Here is a 22,044-nt window from a genome sequence, read left to right as displayed (position 1 = left end):
TTGATTAATTTAAAGCATCCTTGCTAAATAAAAGTATTAATTCCTATAGGCTAATTTCTCTCCCAAAATACTGACAAACTTTTGAATGGTATATTGTTACAAAAGCTTTTTATTTCAGATAAATGCAGATTTTTGGATCTTTCTATTCATCAAAGAATCCTGAAAGAAATGTACTCAACTGTTTTAAATATTGATAATAATAATAAAAATGTTTCTTGAACAGCGAATCAGCTTATTAGAATGATGTGACACTAAAAGACGGGAATAATGATGCTGAAAATATAGCTTTGATCACAGGAATAAATAACATTTTAAAATATATTCAAATAGTTTACTGTTTTTGCCGTACTTTGGAATGGATCAAATAAATGCAGGCTTGGTCAGCAGAAGAGAATTCTTTAAAAAAGCATTAAAAGTCTTTCTGTTCAAAAACTGGCAGTGTATGCGTCTGAGTTTGTAAATTATGTTTAATTTGTAACTATTGGTCATTATTTTATGGATTTGTATGTGATCCCTTGGCTATGTCCTTTTTATATTGTCTGTTTCAAAATCAGTCTGGTATCTTACACTATTTGCTATTGTAGAGATCATGTGATGTTTTGGTAACTTCAATGTATCTATCCGTCTGTCTGTATTTACTTTCACTTTTACTTAATCTATCTATCTTTCTATCTATCTACATCCGTCTGTCAGACATGAGAAACAATCATTTTCACATGCAGTTGCAATATCTATCAACAGATGGCGCAAGGATGCTGTTTTAGGCAACTATTCTGCTTTAAAAATGTCTGGAGAAGAACAGTTTAATTGGAACTTTCAGTCATTTCAGATGTTTTGGCGAAAACATCGTTTATCGTTTTAATAAACCGCTACTTTTAATTTTAAATTACTTCTAAAACGTGATTCATTTTATGTCCCAGTCATAACAAAACATTATATCCTATTTTTGACACAAAATAACAAACCAGTCTAGCCATTCTTTATGTTATGCAAACCCTCTAAAAGTGATGAAGATTTGTGTAGTTTTCAGATATAGCCCTGACTTGAATAAAATATCATCTGGGTCTAAAGATCGCTGATGCTTTGCTTTAATTGCGCCGGAACGAATGTTTTGGTAAAGACAGTAAGAGTTCATTAAAGCAGTCAGGAAATGGCTCGCAGAGTAAACCTTAATTGCCCTCTAAAATGAGACGATACATACACACACACGACCTCCTGACATAATACTGTAGCCTATACCATAAATAATAGCCTGGAATGGTTTGGGACAAAAATGAAGATAAATCGGACTACCATGAAATTGGTTCCATGCGTCAAGCAGAAGACAGTTCTCAATGGATCATGGGCAGAATGTCATATAAAGTAGGTGTTGAAAGAGTTCCGTCGGCGTAATTGAGGCAATTCATCAGATAATTAATCAATGAACACTAAAAATGCTGACTTTGCTGTTATCAATTGTAGGATTTCATGCAACCCCTCAACTTGATTTAGACCTTGCTTCTATGTTAATCCGGTCACCTAATACTAATTTGACGTTATATTACGGTTTTATATACTACATTTATTTTTTAAGCCGTTTAATACCAATGTATGATGACTGCATGTCAAGATGCTCTATACAATGTACAGATCTGACAAGGATAAATGGTTATGCTGTTTTTGCAGCAGTTTGTCAAACACCAGCAATCTTTTTCTCTTCTGTTACATTTCCTTTCCTGGAAGAAAAAGGTCAATGTTCAGATCTCAACAGTTGCCTTTGTGACCCACTGTGTAACAATTACAAGAGCCTGCTATTGTAATTGCGGCCCCTGTGGGGCCCGAAGTAAGCTGCAATAATTGGTCTCAAAAGAATATAGACCTCCTTTGAATATAATGCCATGCAATATCAAATATGAGCTTATAGCAATGCCTGGAGGCATTCCGTCAACGAGACTGAGAAAAAACCCTTTTTGTATTTTGCTCTAGGGCACAGATAATTCAGATAAAACTGCATTGGCATCAGACTATACAGTTATAATAAAAAAGACATTATATATCTAAGCCTTCCTTATTTTATTTTACAATGAGTCAACAAAAAAGCTAAACTGTTAGTGATTCAGATACAACACAGCTATTTCTGTATCTGAAAAGTGATGACATGCTAATTTTTAGTAGCCTTTCCCTTTCAGAATAAGTATGCTGTGTATTGTACTGTACTAGCCAGTTCTGTTTGAATATAAAAATAGGTGTGAGAATAGAAGTACATCCTTGAGGATTTGTGCAGATGATGTTTTTCATCATGCTTCATGGTGTTATATATTCATGTATTCCTCTGACAGGTAGTTCATAAGACCTGTAAGTGTGGCACTGTGTGAGACATGAAGTACATTATCCTATTAAAATTCAGCATGAAGGAATTACATGCCCGAGACTGTCGAACAAATGAGACACATGGTCACGCAGGTCATTTCATTCTCTCTCTTCCTCTTCTTTTGCTTTCATTCGCACACAAAGCGCTTCAGACGTTAAAGAGTATTTTCCCTTATGTTCATCTGTGGCAGGTTCTTTATTGGTATCTACGGTTCCATGATGAAGCATTAATGGAAAAGTTCAGCCAAAAATACATTAGCTAGAAATGTACTTACCTTCAGGCCATCCAAGATGCAGGCTGTTTCTACATCGGAACAGATTTGTAAAAATGTAGCATTACATCACTTGCTCAGCAATGGATCCTCTGAAGTTTATGGGGCTGTCAGAATGAGAGTCCAAAGAATAGATGATTAAAACGTCACAATAATTCAGTCCATCAATTAATATATTGAAAAGATGCATGTTTGTAATAAACCATCCATCATGAAGGGGTTTTAACTTCAAACTTTTCCTTCTATGGATACTGAAAACTATTTGAAAATCTAATCTGAGGGTGCAAAAAAAAATTAGATTGAGAAAATCACCTTTAAAGTTGTCCAAATGAAGTTCCTAGCAATGCATATTACTAATCAAAAATTAAGTTTTGATATATCTGCAGTAGGAAATTTACAAAATATCTTCATGGATCTTTACTTAATATCCTAATGATTTTTGGCATATAAGAAAAATCAATTATTTATATGACCCATACAATGTATTGTTGGATATTATAGCTACAAATATACCCATGCTACTTAAGACTGGTTTTGTGGTCCAGGGTCAAATATTATGTTGTCTTTAATGTCAAATAGTTAAATTTATCCAATTACTTTAATCAATATTTTAAACTGTTGTTAATAACAAACGACTGTTTAAAATGTTATCTAAATTGTACATGTAAAAACAGGAGTTCCAAAAAAACATTATTGTAGATTATTGCTATTTATATTGTAATAATGCTTATTAACATCGATATAGACAACAATATAAAATGTTTTCGTTGTGTTTTGGGCATGTCACATTCTGGCTTCACAGACAAACGTGTCAGTCCATGACATTAGCAAAGTCTGTCACAAGTTATGGAAAAACTCCCTTTATAATCACTGAAGCTACGAAATTAATATTTTATTTACATCATATCTGCGCTATGTTGTTTATGATGCGGAAATTTGCGAACGTGCGCAATCGACAACAGCTCCTGTGTTTTCAGCGCTGACTAATCTAAGCGCCACTGATTGGCCAATGCATTCCAAAATTCAACAGAAACCCATTTGATTGGCTATAAGGCTCTACACTGCACAAAATAGTCCGTAATAGCAATCTTTTCATTCATTTTCACATTTCATTTTAATCGTGACAGACCTAATACGTTGTTTGATTGAGCCCTTTTGTCTAGAATTTATGGGTCATTTTAGTTCATTTTGCCCTCGTTAATTTCCAACCCTGGAGTCTATCCACAGTATTGCTATGCTTTCTCCAGTGAAAAAGTTGTTTCGTCTGAATTAAGAGGGAAATGTGTACAGATCGAGCTAAAACAGTCCAAAACTAGTGGATTTTAATGTGAGAGGACAGCAGGTGATCGAATTTTCACCAGAGGTAGGCTAAAATTATTATTGATTATGGACTAGTATTTTGGGCAATTATGAATTAGCGATCGATTTGTCTCTTATAAAAACACAGCTTTTTACTTCACTATTTGAAGGACTAGACCAGAGACATAGATTACTTGTGGATTATTATGATGCTTTTATCAGCCAGTTTACTGAAAGGTTCTTTGAGAAATGGTTCTTATGGCATCTCTGCCAAAACCCCTTTTGGCTCTTTTATTTTTAAGAGTGTACAGTACGACAGAAAGCTGCACAAACAAAAAAGCTTAGCCAGCTTTAAATCACATTACAAATAAGCCACTTGACAATTTCGGGAGAGACTTGTGTTTAGCGAATAAATCAAATCGGAGCCACTGCAACAATGTTTTCAGCTTGCCAGAACAATGGTCAGGAGACCAGAACCAGTTTTCTTTTCAAAGCTTCTCTCTCCCTCATCAGAAAGCATCACATCAGTGTACTGCTCTCTAAACAGCTCCGACGGCTGCACCAGAAGGCTCTTGTTGATTCTTTGCTGCTGGTTTTCTATTTTGTGTACACACACTGAACACAACCTCTCTCAACAAATCCCTAAGAGAAATCCAGTAATGTGGAACCCCAAATGTGTATCTGAAGGATATGGTGTTGATCACCACAAAACATTTTGACTCATGCCTTGAGGCATTTACAATGGAAGTGAAGAGAATTTCTTGGATATGAAACATTAAATCTATTAAAATATATATTTTGCATTTAAATAATCATTTGATGTTTACATTTTGTCAGATAAATTGACTTTTTTAATGCCACTATGAACTGCATTGGCAAGCTTCAAATGGACCTTTTGACCTTGAATTGGTTTGATGGTTTAACCTTGAGGATATAAAAAATGAAAAGTGGCCGACAAATAGCTGTCCCTGAGGTCCCTTAAGCTATTTGAGACCAACTACACTAGTCACAAATCATTTTTCATACATCCACATATGAATTCATGCTGTACCAGTATATCTTCAGGCCTCAGCAACTCTACTTATGTCTATACAGGTGTTTTGTTGATGTGTTTGTTATTCAACACTTCTGTCTACTGACACAGGCCATTTTCCGTCTGTCCCTCGTCCATTTAACCTTTCGCGGAGACGTTTGTGATTCCCGATATCTCCACCAACCAGGAGAGAACGCGTCTTTGTACGCAACTTCCCATTTTAATGTGCTTTTAAAAGGCTTTTCATATCATTCACGCAGCGAGTGGCTCCCTTCTGCCCCCAGAAACTTGAAAAGGAAAAGGATGACAGAAGACAGCCTGGCTTTCTGCACCATGAGCAAAAAAAAAAAAATCTTACCCAAAAAACTTCAGCGAAGACGGCGACAGCGGCGGTGATGATGCTAGAGCCAATTTAGCTCTCCCGCAGAAGCCCTTGAGCCCAAAGGAGGGGTGCTGAGGTGATTGACGAGCAAAGCACAGAGCGCGCGCTGCTTTAACAATCGCACGAGACGCTCACAAAGCAATTTCTGCACTGCCAGAGTCCATACGAGCTGAGTTTATCAAAACGTCTCAGTGTGTTGTAGAAGGTCTGCATGGAGATGGAGTATCTAACAACGGTTGAGCATCACAACATATGTCGGCCACTGTCAAAGAAAACAAGCTACTGTTCATTACATGAGAGATTGCATCATAAATGCCTTTAGTTTTATATATACATATACATAGGGATCAAAGTGTTTAAATATATATAAATATATATACACAACATCTATCTATCTATCTATCTATCTATCTATCTATCTATCTATCTATCTATCTATCTATCTATCTATCTATCTATCTATCTATCTATCAATCTATCTATCTATCTATCTATCTATCTATATGTATCTATCATCTCTGTCTGTCTGTCTGTCTGTCTGTCTGTCTATCTATCTATCTCTTTCAATCTATCTATCTATCTATCAATCTATCTATCTATCTATCTGTCTATCTGTATGTATTTATCTATCTATCATCTCTGTCTGTCTGTCTATCTATCTATCTCTTTCAATCTATCTCTCTATCTCTCTATCTATCTATCTATCTATCTGTCTATCTGTATGTATTTATCTATCTATCATCTCTGTCTGTCTGTCTGTCTGTCTATCTATCTCTTTCAATCTATCTATCTATCTGTCTATCTATCTATCTGTCTGTCTGTATGTATCTATCATCTCTGTCTGTCTGTCTGTCTGTCTGTCTGTCTCTTTCAATCTATCTATCTATCTGTCTGTCTGTCTGTCTGTCTGTCTGTATCTATCATCTCTGTCTGTCTGTCTGTCTGTCTATCTATCTCTTTCAATCTATCTATCTATCTATCTATCTCTATCTGTCTAACTATCTGTCTGTATGTATGTATCTATCTATCTCTGTCTGTGTATCTATCTATCTATCTCTTTCAATCTATCTGTCTGTCTATCTATCTATCTATCTATCTATCTATCATGTCGGTATGTATCTATCTATTATCTGTCTGTCTGTCTGTCTATCTATCTTTCATCTGTCTGTATCTATCTATCTCTTTCAATCTGTCTGTCTGTCTGTCTGTCTATCTATTATCTCAGTCTGTCTGTCTATTTATCTATCGATCTATCTATCTGTCTATCGATCATGTTTATTTATCTCTGTCTGTATTTATCATCTCTCTGTCTGTTTGTCTATCTGTCTATCCATCTATCTATACTTTTATTTACAGTGTAAAGTATACATTGTTTATAGACATTGTGTTTATCTGTCTTTTCATGCAGTAAATATATGTAAATACAGAAATTACATAATAAATTATAACGTTTATATAAAGTGTAAACATTACATATATACACACTCTCTCTCTCTCTCTCTCTATATATATATATATATAGTCTGTGTATAGTGTATAAAAGAACACGGTCAAAAGATTATATGTAGGTATTTATGTGTAGCCTATATATTTATGTAAATATATGAATATATAAATGTGCATTTGACTCGGTTGACTACATGAACCATTGCAATTTATCTCCCCATACAGGATTGGATCGGGTCAACCATCGATAGATTCACTCAGTGTCATCTCTGAACAATGAGACCTCTCGCTCCATCTGACAGCTCCGTGGAAACACAGGCAGTTTAAGCAGCCGGTGAGCCACAGGAGAATCACTTCAACTGCTGAAGGCCATTGATCTTCTCCAGCTCCTCTTCCTCCTGATGAGGAGCGAGGAGCTCTCCAGAGAAACGCGTTTTCACAGTCATTCATCACCACCTGCAACGTTAATGTGTTACACGTGAACACGCACAAGGCAGCGTTTGTACATTTGAAAGCATAAATGCAGTCAGTCTAAAAAAATAAATATACGACAGCACATATAAGCCGCAGTAAGCATTTTAGAAACACCATGCATAAAATTGCTCTTCAACTTGACAGATGTCATTTAAATAGGTGTCCAGAGAAAAATGAAAAATTGGTTCTGTGACAGCCTTAGGCTCTATAACAGGGGAAAAAAAGAAAAGATTTTGCATGCTTCTGCATTATTCTACATGAAGTGTGTTCACACTGATAAATGCAGGCGTAGTGCAGTAAATAGATACTTTAAAGTCCACATAAAACCAAAACTGACACATTATTAATCTTGTGGTGGTCTTCATATTTTTAAATCAGAATCTATACATTTTTTTTTTTTTAATCTCTGATGACGTCAGTTGGGCAAAACAAGCCCCGCTTTTTATTCATTATTCAGTTTCACTTAGAAATATATCACAATACTTAAGTTTAATTTGGTCGCAGCTTCTGTTTCACACAGACTTTAAGACCCTTTCCCAAATAGCACCTTAAGCCCTCATGGATTTCCACACTTTTGTAACGTAATGCAGAGAGGGTGCATAGTGATTAAAATGAAAAATGATACACCGTATGGCCTTGTGGACATCCAAAGTACAGAAAGTCTAGGACAAAGTATAGGACAAAGATACAAAGGACAAACTTTGTTTGTGCACGCAGTCAAAGTGTCAAGTCAAGTCACCTTTATTTATATAGCGCTTGTAACAATACAGATTGTGTCAAAGCAACTGCACAGTATTTAAAGTGCCCCTATTATGCCTTTTCAAATATGATATTTCATGTAGTGTGTCATGTAGCTGTATGTGAACATAAACTATCTGCAAAGTTGTGACGCCGACAGTGCACTATAAATGAAGTTTTTGTCTAACAAAAAAAAGAGTCGGCTCACATTCGCCTAAACGAGTCGTCAGCAATTCGAATCTTTTTTCTGTAACGGCCACACGTCACGAGCTACACATTTGCGTAATGTCCGCCCACATTTTTACGTCGCGAACAACTTGCCCGCCCACAAACAGTAGGCCTACCATTTTCACGTGGATTAACATTACATCATGTCAAGAAGACACCCTGCGAGTGAATTTGTTTTATATGCCCTTCCGAAAGATGAAACTACCAAGGATGAGTGGTTAACATTAATTTTTTCAACACCTCAGCAGTCCAATGCCAATCTTGTGTTGTGTTCGCGTCATTTTACTGATGACTGTTTTTCCAATCTTGGGGAGTAACGTTACAACGCGAGATTCACCAAACGCTTGGTTTTAAAAAATGGATCAGTGCCCAGTTTATTTGGACCGGCTTGCTCCTCTGAACTTCTACCTGTAAGTATGATTAATAATTGATGATTGTATTTTCTAGCGATCGTTCAAAATACGTCTTTGTGTACGTTATGGTGTGTAACAACCCCGCACATGTCTTGGTAACCGGCTAACTTGCGTTTCTGTAGTTCTGTTGTTCAGCTGTGAGTGCAATGTAGTCTAAAAATTGTGATTGATGCAGCTTGACTGTCTGTCTGCCTTATTAGTTTAAGTAATGATAATGATAAACGATGGCTTAACGCAGTGTTATGGGTTGTACGTTACAGTGTTGAAGTTCACAACGTAGAGGTGTGCCCGGTTCGCTTACAAAAGCAAATTGCAAGCACTTCCCACAGTTATAATATGACACCCACTGAGAAACGTCCTGCTCCAGTCGTGCTTTCGAAACAGTTTCTTGTCTATGTGCCACTTCAACCGTTTCATCGTCAGACTCCGGCTCGAATTGATAGGGTAAAATCGAGGCTATCTTTTCTACGCATTAACAGGTCTCCGCAGCTGTCATTCAGTTATGCCAATGGGCGTTTCGTTTTGCGCTGAAGCGGTAGACCAATCCAAAAGGACTGCACCATCTGACCAATCACAGCAGTGAGGGCTCACTGAAAGGAGGGGTTTAGAGAGACTGATTCTTCGAACTGCTTCACACGAGTCGTTTACGAATCATTTAGAAACGGGGTAAAATTAAATCTAATTTTTGAGAAAACTAAAGTGTTTTTTGAACTTGCATACATGTAAACCTGTTTTAAGAGACTATTACAACAATATTAACTACCTTTAACATGGCATAATAGGGGCACTTTAAACAGAACAAAAGTGTGTAAGTAACGCATTATTGTAGATAATCAATTTTCAGTTAAAGGCAGTTCATCAATGAATTCAGTGATATCATCGTCAGTTCAGTTCAAATAGTATACGATATCGCTGGAAAATGTCCCCAACTAAGCAAGCCAGAGGCGACAGCGGCAAGGAACCAAAACTCTACAGGTGACAGAAATGGAGAAAAAAACCTTGGGAGAAACCAGGCTCAGTCAGGGGACCAGTTTTCCTCTGGCCAGCAGTTTGTACCAATGTCTGATTGTAGAGAACTCATCAGGTTCCTGTGGAGTAGCGCCGATGGCCGTCTAGGTTGGCGAGGTTTTTTAGTGATGATCCGTCTCTGGAGCTCATCTGGTTGACATCCACGGCTATTGAAGTCATCTCCAGGTGGTGATCCATGAACTAAGCTGGGTGTGGACTGGATCCGGGGGACTGCAGTGACCATCTGATCCGGATACAGGCTGGGTCTGGTGGCTACGGTGACCTCGGAATAAGAATGAAACAGACTAATATTAGCGTAGATGCCATTCTTTTTACGATGCAACGAGTACATCAGATGTTATGGGAGGTGTTTTCGGTTCCGGTTGACCTAATTAATGCAGCCTAACAATCCTTTAACGGATTTGAATTATAGGAATGTGTTAATGTTTTATGTGTAAGCCAGGTTAAAGAGATGTGTCTTTAATCTAGATTTAAACTGACAGAGTGTGTCTGCCTCCCGAACAGTGTTAGGTAGATTGTTCCAGAGTTTAGGCGCTAGATAAGAAAATGATCTGCCACCGGCAGTTGATTTTGATATTCTAGGTATTATCAAATTGCCAGAATTTTGAGAACACAGCGGACGTGAGGGACTATAATGCGATAGAAGCTCGCTCAAGTACTGAGGAGCTAAACCATTGAGGGCTTTATAAGTAATTAGCAAGATTTTAAAATCTATACGATGTTTTCAAAGTGTATACATACACTATACGCGCTTGTGTCAAAACTGTATAAGTATACTTTGGGCTTTAACGGATATGCATATGCTGCCACAATTGTAAGTTCAAAAGACAGCAAGTGCACATGAAGTGTGTTATTTGGAAAAGGGTGTACAGCACTCAACATGGCAGCATTCCTTGCAGGTTGTGCCTAAATGTGCTTAATGCAACACATCAAGTGCATTTGAAATTACCTTCTAATTGAAAACATCAAATGTTATGATGAAGTAAACTAAAAAACAAAATTTTTCAATTGACATGACACTGTCGCTTAAGTTCAGCATAAGGGGTTTCTATACAGACACCAATTGTTTGGGAAGTCATTACTTTCACAGTTTAGTAATACAAAGAATTCCTGTTGAGACCTGGGAGGCTGGGACTGGCAAAAACGTCAAAAAAGGACAAAATAAGCGTTATAGTTCATTTGCAGAGGCGGACTTACCCATTAGGCAAAGGTAGGCGACCACCTTGGGCCCCCTAACATGCTTTTCATATACAAGATGTGCATTAAGCACTGACACGTCAACGGCTGTTGTTTTACAGTGTTTATTCCCACGACCAGTGTTGGGAAAAGTTACTTTTCAAAGTAATGCATTTAAATATTGCGTTACTCCTTAAAAAGTGACTAATTACATTACTCAGTTCATTTTTATGGAAAGTAATGCGTTACATTACTTTTGTGTTACTTTTTAAATCGGGGCAGGGCTCGATTTTTTTTTTTTATATATATAAAAAGTTCTATTTTTGTCAAATGTAAAAGCCCTTTCACACCAAAAGCCTCAGGCTGAAGGAAAAGTAAATTCATGTCTGTACACTAGAATGCAGAAGAAGAAATTTCAAAACTTTACAGCAATAACAAAATGAAGCACAAATATTAGTTTATCTCAAGTATTTTTTGTTGTATGGTTGAATTGGATTAGTATGAATTGGTTAGTATGGTTGAATTGGATTATTAAAGGTCAGCAGCAAAGACACCGTTTAATAAAATGGGATTTAATACATAAAGGATATTTGTATTATTTAACATTTATTTATTGCATGTTTGCATCATATTCAAAGTTGCATCTCACTGTTTTTATTCATTTTGAGGAATACTGAATCTGTTTTTTTGGTGAGTGAGATTAATTACTGCGTGTTCACATTTATTCCAGGACTAAAGTAACATCTTACTCTCGGTTTCTCTCATCATGGGGACAAGAGACCTTTCAATCAATGAATGTTGAAAATAAGTAACCGGCATTTCTTATTTGAAAAAGTAACTCAGATATTGTCTTGTAAATTAAAAAGAGGTTTATCACTTCATAATTTATTTTGTTTTTGTGAAAACCTGAATCTTCATGGTCTACAACATTCCTATATTTTGCCTGGATACTCGAATGTAAACAACAGCATTGATTGCACAGTTAATGTACTGAATATGTTGTTCTGCTAATTTATGTTGTGTAAACCACAGAAAAAACGTGTAGAAGCTGCTGATTCATATAAAGAAGGACTTACAAAGCAGGAAATGGCTCAATATTTTGACAAACTAAAGTTAATAGGTGGTAAAGATACGTACAAGCAGTGTTAATTAAGATATTAGTCTAATATTTCACCTACCTGACAGGAAATGACAAGAACAAACACTAATGTTGTCAATATTCTTGCCCTGCATTGAAATCCTGGTTCAGTTTGGCCAACCACAAACGCCATTTGTTCCTGAAGACAGTTTTTTGCACTTGTCTCCTTGATTAGTTACAACTTTTGGCAGTCTATAGTACTCCAAATGTTTTTTCCCAGCCTGACCGATTAGTACAGCCCACAACATGACAGTAGTTGACCATTTTCAGCAGCAATAATCAGCAAATAATACGAGTTTTGTTGGCTCAGTGGCATTATGTATGTTCAGTGCCGCCAAAACATGACGCGTTGTAAAAAATACACTATTCAGTAAAACTCTTTGGCGCCCTCTGTGTTTCTCTCGCAAAAGTATTAGCCTCTTAAAAAAAACCTGAAAACTGAAATAATTTTTCCACCCACCTTATATTATTTCCATCACAAAAAGTTCTGGAAGCAAACACAAAGTTTCTTGGTGGAACGCAAAAGCGTTGACATATAATTTTTCCTCTCATCTCATTTTTTTTTTACCATCAACGTGTCCCTTTAGGGGCTGCGTGATATTAAAACTAGACACTCTGCAAGAGTCAAGACATGCTAGAGTCAGATTTGGAACAACAACATCGTGATCAGATCAGAATTGACTTGAATTATAGTTCTTAGTAGTGAAATGACTGTCGCTGCATTATGAAAAATATTGACATGACCCAGCTTTGACATAGCTTTGTCATCCTAACTGTCACGTCCCATGATATTAAGAGCTTTGACCTTGTTCCAAATACATTAATGAGCACATTTCTGAGACGACTGCGTTCAAGCTAACCCCAGTTCTTTTCTGTAAGTGCGAGTGCTCATTTGAATGGAAGAGCTGTATTGTACACATTAATGGATAGGCGAAGTGATGAATAGCCAGTGTATTTGGGTCAGGGCTATCAGAAAATAGTGAATAGCGTTATTGTTCGCATCAGGACGCACACAGACACGCACACACAGAAAATCAGTTGCTTGCGGAGACACACTATGAAGGCAATCAAAAGTTCCACCTACTGTACACTCTCTGCAGACAGTATCCTGTTCTCTTATCGAACTATAAATATCTTCTCTGGCTCAGCTTTTTCCGTTTATTTTCACAGCCGTCTCCATCCCTGCACCGTCACCCCCAGCCCCCCATCTCTAATAGTAGGCTACTCATCCCGTCCACTGTTTTTTTTTTTTTTTTTGTCTGTGGCTCAGGTACAGACTGTGAGTAGGATAATGACTATGAAGTGTCGTACCTGCAGGAAAAAAGAAGCCGTGTTTTACAGTATAATTAAATATGGATGAAGCGCAGAAGTGACTGTTCCGATACAGAGAACGAAACACCTCACGCGCTCTTTCACATCAACCTCAGGACATTGTTAAGGAGCATGAAACGCTGTTCACAACACTTTTCACTTCCATAAATTATGCATTGTCGAGTGAAATGAGGACAGGACATTTTAGCTATTCACAGCTAACAGTGATTTGATTTTGAAATGTGGGCAAGAAGTTTATAAAGACAAACATTTTTGAACTGATGAATCGTGCATCAAATCCATTATTTTTTTATTTAATACTGACCTGAATAAGATATAAAGGACGTTTACATATAGTCCACAAATTATAAAAATGACCTAGTTCACAAGTTTACATACACTTGACTCTTAATACTGTGTTGCTACCTGAATGATCCACAGCTGTTTTTTTGTTGTTGTTGTTGTTGTTGTTGTTTTTTTGTGAAAGTTGTTCTGCCTGCTGTTCTTCAGAAAAATTCTTCAGGTCCCACAAATTCTCTGTTTTTTTTTTTTTTTCTTCAGATTTTTTGTGTAAACCCTTTCCAACAATGACTGTATGATTTTGAGATCCAACTTTTCACATTGAGGACAATTGAGGGACTCAACAAGATTCAAACACTTAAAAAATTATGCATTAAGAGTAGGGGGTGAAAACTTTTGAACAGAATGAAGATGTCTACATTTGTCTTATTTTGCCTAAATATCTTTTTTTTCCATTCAGTACTGCCCTTCAGAAGCTACAGAAGATACTTACACGTTCCCCAGAAGACAAAATAAGTTAAATTTAACCTGATCTTCAAATTCAAAAAGTTTTGAATTATTCATTTTGAAGCATCAGTGAGTGTTAGACCCTTTTGTAATAGTTGCATGTGAGTCCCTCAGTTGTCCTCAGTGTGAAAAATGGATCTCAAAATCATACAGGCATTGTTGGAAAGGGTTCAAATACACAAAAATGCAGAAAATCGAAAGAATTTGTGGAACCTGAAGGATTTTTTTGGAGGAACAGCGGGCAGTTTAACTGTTCAGGACAAACAAGGGACTCATAAACAACTATCACCAAAAAAAAGCTGTGGATTATTCAGGAAACAACACAGTATTAAGAATCAAGTGCATGTAAACTCTTGAACAAGGTCATTTTTATAAATTCAACTATTATTTTCTCTTGTGAACTATGTAATTATCTTTTATGTAAAATACCTTATTCAGGCCAGTACTAATGCATTTTGCATGATCCCTCTTATTTTGCTTAAATAATTAACATTTTGCCGATTCTGCAAGGTGTATGTAAACTTTTGACTTTAATTGTATTTCTTATTATCAATGACTTTGTGGAAACCATGACATCTGTATTTTTTAGTACTCTTTGATGAACAGAAAGTTTAAACCAGAATTTCTTCGAAACAGAAATGTTTTTGTAACATAAATTTGTTTACGGTCACTTTCAATGTGTCCTTGCTTACTAAAAACATGAAAGGAAAAAAAAAAGCTGTAGCACACGTTCAAAATTCCCAAACATTCCTGCAACAATCGCCTCAAACTCCTGACGTTTACCTTCATCGGCCTCCTGTTTCTTGTCTCTTGCATCATGCATTTATCACCCCGCTGCCTATTTTTCCGCTGTTATTTTCCTGTCTCCCTCCCTCTTCATCTCTTTCCATCTCTCTGACCTACCTTACCTCATCTCTTCTCCATTTGTTTCAGTTTACAGTTGTTCCAGTAACCATGGAGACCTGTCAACACGTGGTATTCTCCTCAGATGAACCGCGGCGGTGGCGACAAAAAAGTACACACCGGTGGCGTCTGGCATGCGTGCGACGCTGCGTTCCCTGACGCTTACATTCAAGACATCTGCCACACGCCAGCAAACTGAGAAATCACAACAAGGACATGTGATAAGTGTACACACGCGAACAAAGCATACAAACACGCTCAAAACATGACCATTCAATACTCAGCAAAGTACATACAGTAGGGAACACAGAGCAGTTGTACCTCTTTAAATATCTATTTTATCTTAGGTTATTAGAAATGAAACTTAAAGTCATCGTTGCTAATGTACCCATTAGTGTTAGGGGAAATGCATCACACATAACGCGAGTTACATAATTAGATTACTTTTTCAAGTGACTAATCCACCTTATTTTGCCTGTAAGAGCAGACACAGACATTTGTCCATTTAATGTGTCTGGCTTCCGGTTTCATTCGCTTTCAGCTACAAAACAGCTCATTTTGCTGCTTAATATTTAAAACTGATGTGTCTTACCATATTATTTTTATTTATTATCTTAATTATGAACACACTGGTTTGTAGAGCAAACAGTTTTACCATTTACTGCACTTTGTTATTCTTTGTCTAATTTCCCTACAGTGGCTAATGAACCAGAAATCTCGCACATTCACAGGAAACGGCGCTTACTTCTGTGTTAAAAAATATGGTGGATAAAGTAATGCATTACTTTCAAATTTACAACAAAATATAGTTACTTTATCAAATAAATAACACCAGTTTTGTTTTGTTTTTTGTTATTAAAAAACAAATAAACAAGCCCAGCTCAAGTGACAAAAGCAATGCAAAAGTAATGTAATGCATTAATTTCCATTAAAAGTAATGCAATTAGTTACTTTTTTATGGAGTAACGCAATATTGTAATGCATTACTGTTAAAAAGAACTTTCCCCAACACTGGTACTCATAAACATTGACAAAACACACTTGTAAACGGATATGGACTACTAGTCAGATTTCTCATGTTTTTTTTTTTTTTTATTTTTTTTTTTTACTATTTAAAATATTTGTTTTCTATTTGAATATATTTTAAAATGTAATTTATTCCTGTGATTTCAAAGCTGAATTTTTAGAATCTTTACTCCAGTCAAATGATCCTTTAGAAATCATTCTAATATTCTGATTTGCTGCTTAAAAACATATATTATTATGTTGAAAACAGTATCATTTTTCAGTTTTTTTGATGAATAGAAAGTTAACAAGAACAGCATTTATTTGAAATAGAAATCTTTTGTAACAATATAACATATTTTTCATCACTTCTGATCAATTTCATCGCTTTTGTATACTATTAAAAACGCTTTTTATTTCAGATAAATGCTAATCTTTGGATCTTTCCATTCATCAAAGAATCCTGAAAAAACATGCTGAAAAACTGTTTTAAATATATTAAAAAAAATAATAATAATAAATGTTACTAGAATGATTTCTGAAGCATCATGTGACACTGAAGAGCGGAGTAGTGATGCTGAAATGTTTGCTTTGATCACAGGAATAAATTACATTTTAAAATATTTTCAAAAAGAAAAGTTATTTTAAATAGTAAAAAAATATTTCACAATTGTACTGTTTTTGCTGTACCCGGGATAAATGCAGGCTTGGTGAACAGAAAACATGAAAATCTTACTGTTCAAAAACTTCTGACTGTACATGTTTATAATTACATCTCTTCTGTAAAAACAACACAAAAATATTGATGACTAATCCTGCACGGCACAGATTGTCGTCCAATCAGATGCTCTTTAGACTTGCAATGCCCCTCCCCCATAATAGAATAAAGGCGCAGTCACATTAAAGTTGTTTGGCAAATTTCTTCTGGAGTAATTCTTTATACATCTCTACATTGATAAAAGATAATGGACCTTTTTGCCTGCAAATTTTGCTAATTTGACCACACCTTGATGCAAATCATGATCAATGGCTTTAGCTCTGTTTGGACGATAATGGGGTAATAAAGCTATTTTTGACATTTACAAGAGTTGGTCTGTGATCTCATTGCCATCTGAATCCAGAATGTCTGTTTTTCCAGCCGAATTACCTACTGTTTTTTTTTTTTTTTTTACAAACACCAAGGTCATGTGGTAATTGAATTGCTGTCCGAATCCACATCTCTGAAATGTGGAAAACAAAACGATTAAAAACTCACCATTTAAATCCTTTTTGACCACTGGCAAACACTGTATTGTAACTGTTGCACTTTTCTGTAATTTGAAAGCATATTTATTACTGAAATGCTGGAAAGTTTTTACAAGAGCAATATTTCATAACTTCTCCACCACAGAGAGTAGGAGCTGATAGATGAAGATGGATCAGCTGATGAACATTTTAATTTTAGTAATACATTGCTATTTATTAGATCTAGACTTTCATATTTTCATATATAACGTTTCTTAATTTAAGTGTCCTTTATACCAAATGATGGTAGATGGCAGTTTGTTAGTATATATTAGCTTATGTTAGCTTATTGACATGTTAAACATTACATTTGGGAAAAAGGCTGTGATTTTAACTTGGCGTCAGCCTCTCCGATGATATACATCTGCGGCAGAACAACATGCACAATACATCTGCATTAATCCAATAGCTGTAGTCATTTATTTGCATTACAGGTTTTCTCTAATAATATCAAAACAAAAAGAATTTAAATAACGTGATTACATTCCCAGTAGTACTGGAGAAAGGAGAGTTTCACAAAGCCATTGAGACAGTGAGAGAGCTGCATCGAGATTCATTGTTGCATTGGAATATGATTCCCACGATTCCTCCAGTAGCCAAACGTATTGCATCCATTTCCCAGCAAGTCTTTTCACAAATCAACAAGCTTTCCTCTGTTTTTAGAGGTACAAAAATACACCTTTAGTTGAGATACATTCATAGAAATATAAAAATGTAAACCCCATGCTCAAGCTTGGCATATGGCCGTCCCGTGACTGGCAGAGGGATGGAGAGGAGGAGTTCTGCAGGAAGGGGCGAAAAGACACAGTCTGTCCTGAATTGAGGGAGGAAATATCAAGCTGACTCAAGGCAGCGATGAAGACTTTTGGGGCCGGTTTAGATTATATATTATGTAATAAACATACTGTTTAAAAAAGTCCAAAAATGTCATGTTATTATACCTGAAACGTCAAGTTGAATAAATACGGTATTGGCTATATCAGTCACTCTTAATAGTGACAATATAAAGTCTGACATGCAGTTTCCAACAAGAAGATAAAAGACAGGATGAAACATACAGAATGCATATAGAGTGAACAGTTCAGTTCAAAATACAAATTTTGCCATCATCTACTCACTCTCACATGCTTCCACATTATGTACAACTTTCTTGTAATTTGTAAAAAGCAAATTTTGAAATGCTGCTTTTCTCTTTTTCTTCTCATATCTCACTTGCTCTCTTTAAATTGGTCCATTATGTTCGAGAACCAATACCATTTGGTATTATAGGTAATAACAGAAAACTAAAACAAAACTGAAAAAAAAAAAAAAAACATAACTGGGATAAATGACTTTAAAACTAAAAACAACAAATCAAATCAAAACAAAAAAGAGTAGAAACTTTGAAAATGAAATTATATTGAATAAAATAAAAGACTAAACTAAAAGAAAAATTGGAATAAATAAATGAATGAATAATAAATAAATAAATGAATAACATAATTTTTATGACTCCAAAACTTAAATATAATGGCAAAAGACTATATAAAACTAATCCAAAACTAAAAATGACACAGTAGAAGCTTTTGAAACAAAATTATATTGAATAAAATAAAAAACTAAATTAAACAATTTAACAAGACAACAAAAAAATATTTTTTTTAATGACTCCAAAACTTAAATAACTAAAAGAACAACAGACAGACTATATCTAACAAGAAAAACTAAAACTAATTAAAAAAAAATCCAAAATGTTATAGAGTTGAAACTAACAATGAAATAATATTGAAAATAAAAGATTAAACTAAAACAAAAATGGGAATGAATGAATAATATTTATTTTTTAACAATAAGACATAAATAAATAAATAAATAAATAAATAAAATAAAATAAAAACATTTTTTATCCAAAACTAAAATAACTAAAATGACAACAGAACAGACTATATGAAACTAGAAAAACTAAAACTAACCCAAAACTAAAAATGATAAAAAGTAAAAACTTTTGAAAATGAACTAAACTAAAACAAAAATGGGAATGAATGAATAACCAAATTACACTAAATAAAATTAAAAAACCAAACTAAAACAAAAATGAGAATGAATTTATAATAAATAAATATTTTTTAACAATAAGACAAAACCCACAATGACAGAGTAAAAACTAATAAAAACTAAGCTAAAATTAAGTCAAATTAAAATAAAATTAAAATAATCCTGCATCAAACCTGGCTCAATGTGTCTTGACAAAATCAGCAAAAGCACAAATGAGATTGGACCACTTCAGTGGAAGAGAAGATTTTCAGTACATTCGACTTAAAAAAAAAGTCGTTTGGAGCTCAAAAGTATTCATTTCAGTGTATATAAAATAACAAACCCAATCTCAAAAAATTTTTTTATTTGAGTGCTCAGCCAAAGAACGAAAGTCATACAGGTTTGGAAGGACATGAGGGTGAGTAAATGATGACACAATATTCATATCTAGATGAAGCATCCCTTTAAAATAAATGACTAAGTAAGGTCAACACCGAAAAACAGAAGTAGGAGGTTTGCAATATGTCCCCAGATTAAGACTGTGAAATAAGAGGAAAGCAAGCAGAAAGACAGAACGAGAGGGAGACAGGCGAAGCAGACAGACCACATCTGCGCCAGGGAGAGACAATTGACAGCAGGGGCCACTTTGCCACCGGCAAACCAATCCCCCAAGACCAGTCCTAAAGAGCAAGCAAACAGAAACCCCCCTTCCCCATGTCAATTCAACTTCTACTAATAATAAACTCCACCGTTTGAGCAGCCCACCCCCCCATCCCTAATGCCCCAGATCTCATTCCTACAGAAACCTCAGCGCCACAAATACCCCTTTAGTACTTGGCTACAGTATTATAACCCCGTTTCCCCCCCAAACGCACTCGCACGCATACTCAAGTACATGCACTCGCATAAAGCGTCCGCACATTGTGTAAGACTCGTCCCTGCTGTTCCTCCCTCCTGCCCTGAGGGCCAAGCAGAGGAGAAAAGAGAGACAGTGCGTGTCAAGATGACCTTCATGCTGCTATGGTGTCTACTGCACAACCCTACATGGCGTCGCTACAACCTACTGCAAGGGTATACTCTCCACCCTCTTCACAAGTCATGCAATTAAAAACAACAAATTGAAAGAAACCAAAGGGATATCCTGGAAAACTTTAGAATTGACAAGCTTTAAAGCAAGCATTTGTGCTTTATCTTAGTTTGAATGTAAAGTGAACAATCAATCTCGTCTTGATGAAGTTGATAACGAAGGAGTTTACGGGACGTTCACACTGGAAGTGATCTGAAGCCAACTGAAGTCATTTCAGTTTCTAGGCCCATGAGCAGCAAATGACTAACCAATGTGATGTGACAGTGTAAATGCTGTTTTAGTATGATTTAGATACTATTATAGTATTCATTCATATTTCGAATTGGTTTTTATTATAGTTTCATTTTAGTTTAAGTTTTAGTTATTTTGTTTGGGCTTTTTGTCATTTGTTCAAGTTCTATTTTATTTTTAGAATTGTACTTTAATTTGTTTAATTTTTAGTTTTTCATATTAATTTGGTTTAAGTAATGCTATTTTCTGCTTTTGTAATTTTTATTTTTATTTTTTTTAAATATTAAGAATTTAGATGTTTTATTTTCATTTTAATTTTATTATTGGTTTTTGGTCATTTGTATTTGGTTATGTTTCGTATTTCGCATTTTATGTTTATTTGACTTTTTTTGTTTTTATATTAATTTTCATTTAAGTTTTAGTCATGTTATATGCTTTTGTCATTTTTATTGTTTTTTTTTTCTATCAGAAATTTAGCTTTTTTATTTTCATTTTAATTTTATTATGAGCTTTTTGAAATTTGCATTTGGTTCTTTTTCATATTTAGAATTGTACTTTTGTTTTTTAGCTTTTCATATTTAGCTTTATTTTTTCATTTTCATTTTAAAATTTTAGTAAAATTACATAATTTTGCCATTTTATTTTTATATTAAGAATTTAGCTTTTTGTTTTCATTTTAGTTTTAAGTTTAAGATTTAGTAATTTGTTATGAATTAGTTTTTATTTTTTTCTTAGTTTCATTTAAATTTTTTGTTTAAGTTTTAGACATTTTGTGGGCTTTTTGTCATTTGTACTAGCTTTTTTCATATTTAGAATTTTACATTTTTAGTTTTTTATATTAATTTTAGTTTAGGTTTTTTAAATAATAGGAGTTTAGCTTTTTTATTTTCATTTTAATTTATTATGGCCTTTTGTCATTTGTATTTGGTTATTTTTCATCTGTAGACTTACTTTTATTTTTTATTTTAAGATTTAGTAATGTTATGTGATTTTTTTTTTCTTTTTATTGTTTTTTTTATAAGAATTTAGCTTTTTTATTATCATTTTTGTTTTAATTTTAAGATGTAGTAATGTTGTTATGAATTAGCTTTTTTTTTTTTTTTTATTGTAATTTTAGTTTAGGTTTTAGTCATTTTGTTACATACTTTTGCCATTTTTAAAGGTCCCATATTGTCAAAATCGAAATTTCCTGGCTTTTTTCATGATAACTGAGGTCTAGGGGCTATGTAACTACCATATGAGTTTCAAAACAGTCAATCCACAGTAAACTGCACACAGCCTGCTTAAAGTAGCTGTTCCATTTCACGAGCCGCTGTGACTTCCGTAAAAATGTGACGTCCGATCTACTCAGTCACCGCCTTCAGTCACCAACCACCATCCCACCCTCCTTTTGTCAAACCCAAAGACAACATTGCGTCCATTCCAT

Source organism: Garra rufa, chromosome 17, assembly GCF_049309525.1.
Source record: "Garra rufa chromosome 17, GarRuf1.0, whole genome shotgun sequence".
NCBI classification, from domain to species: domain Eukaryota; kingdom Metazoa; phylum Chordata; class Actinopteri; order Cypriniformes; family Cyprinidae; genus Garra; species Garra rufa.
The sequence above is the reverse complement of the archived record's forward strand: the minus strand, read 5'-3'. Positions refer to the sequence as shown.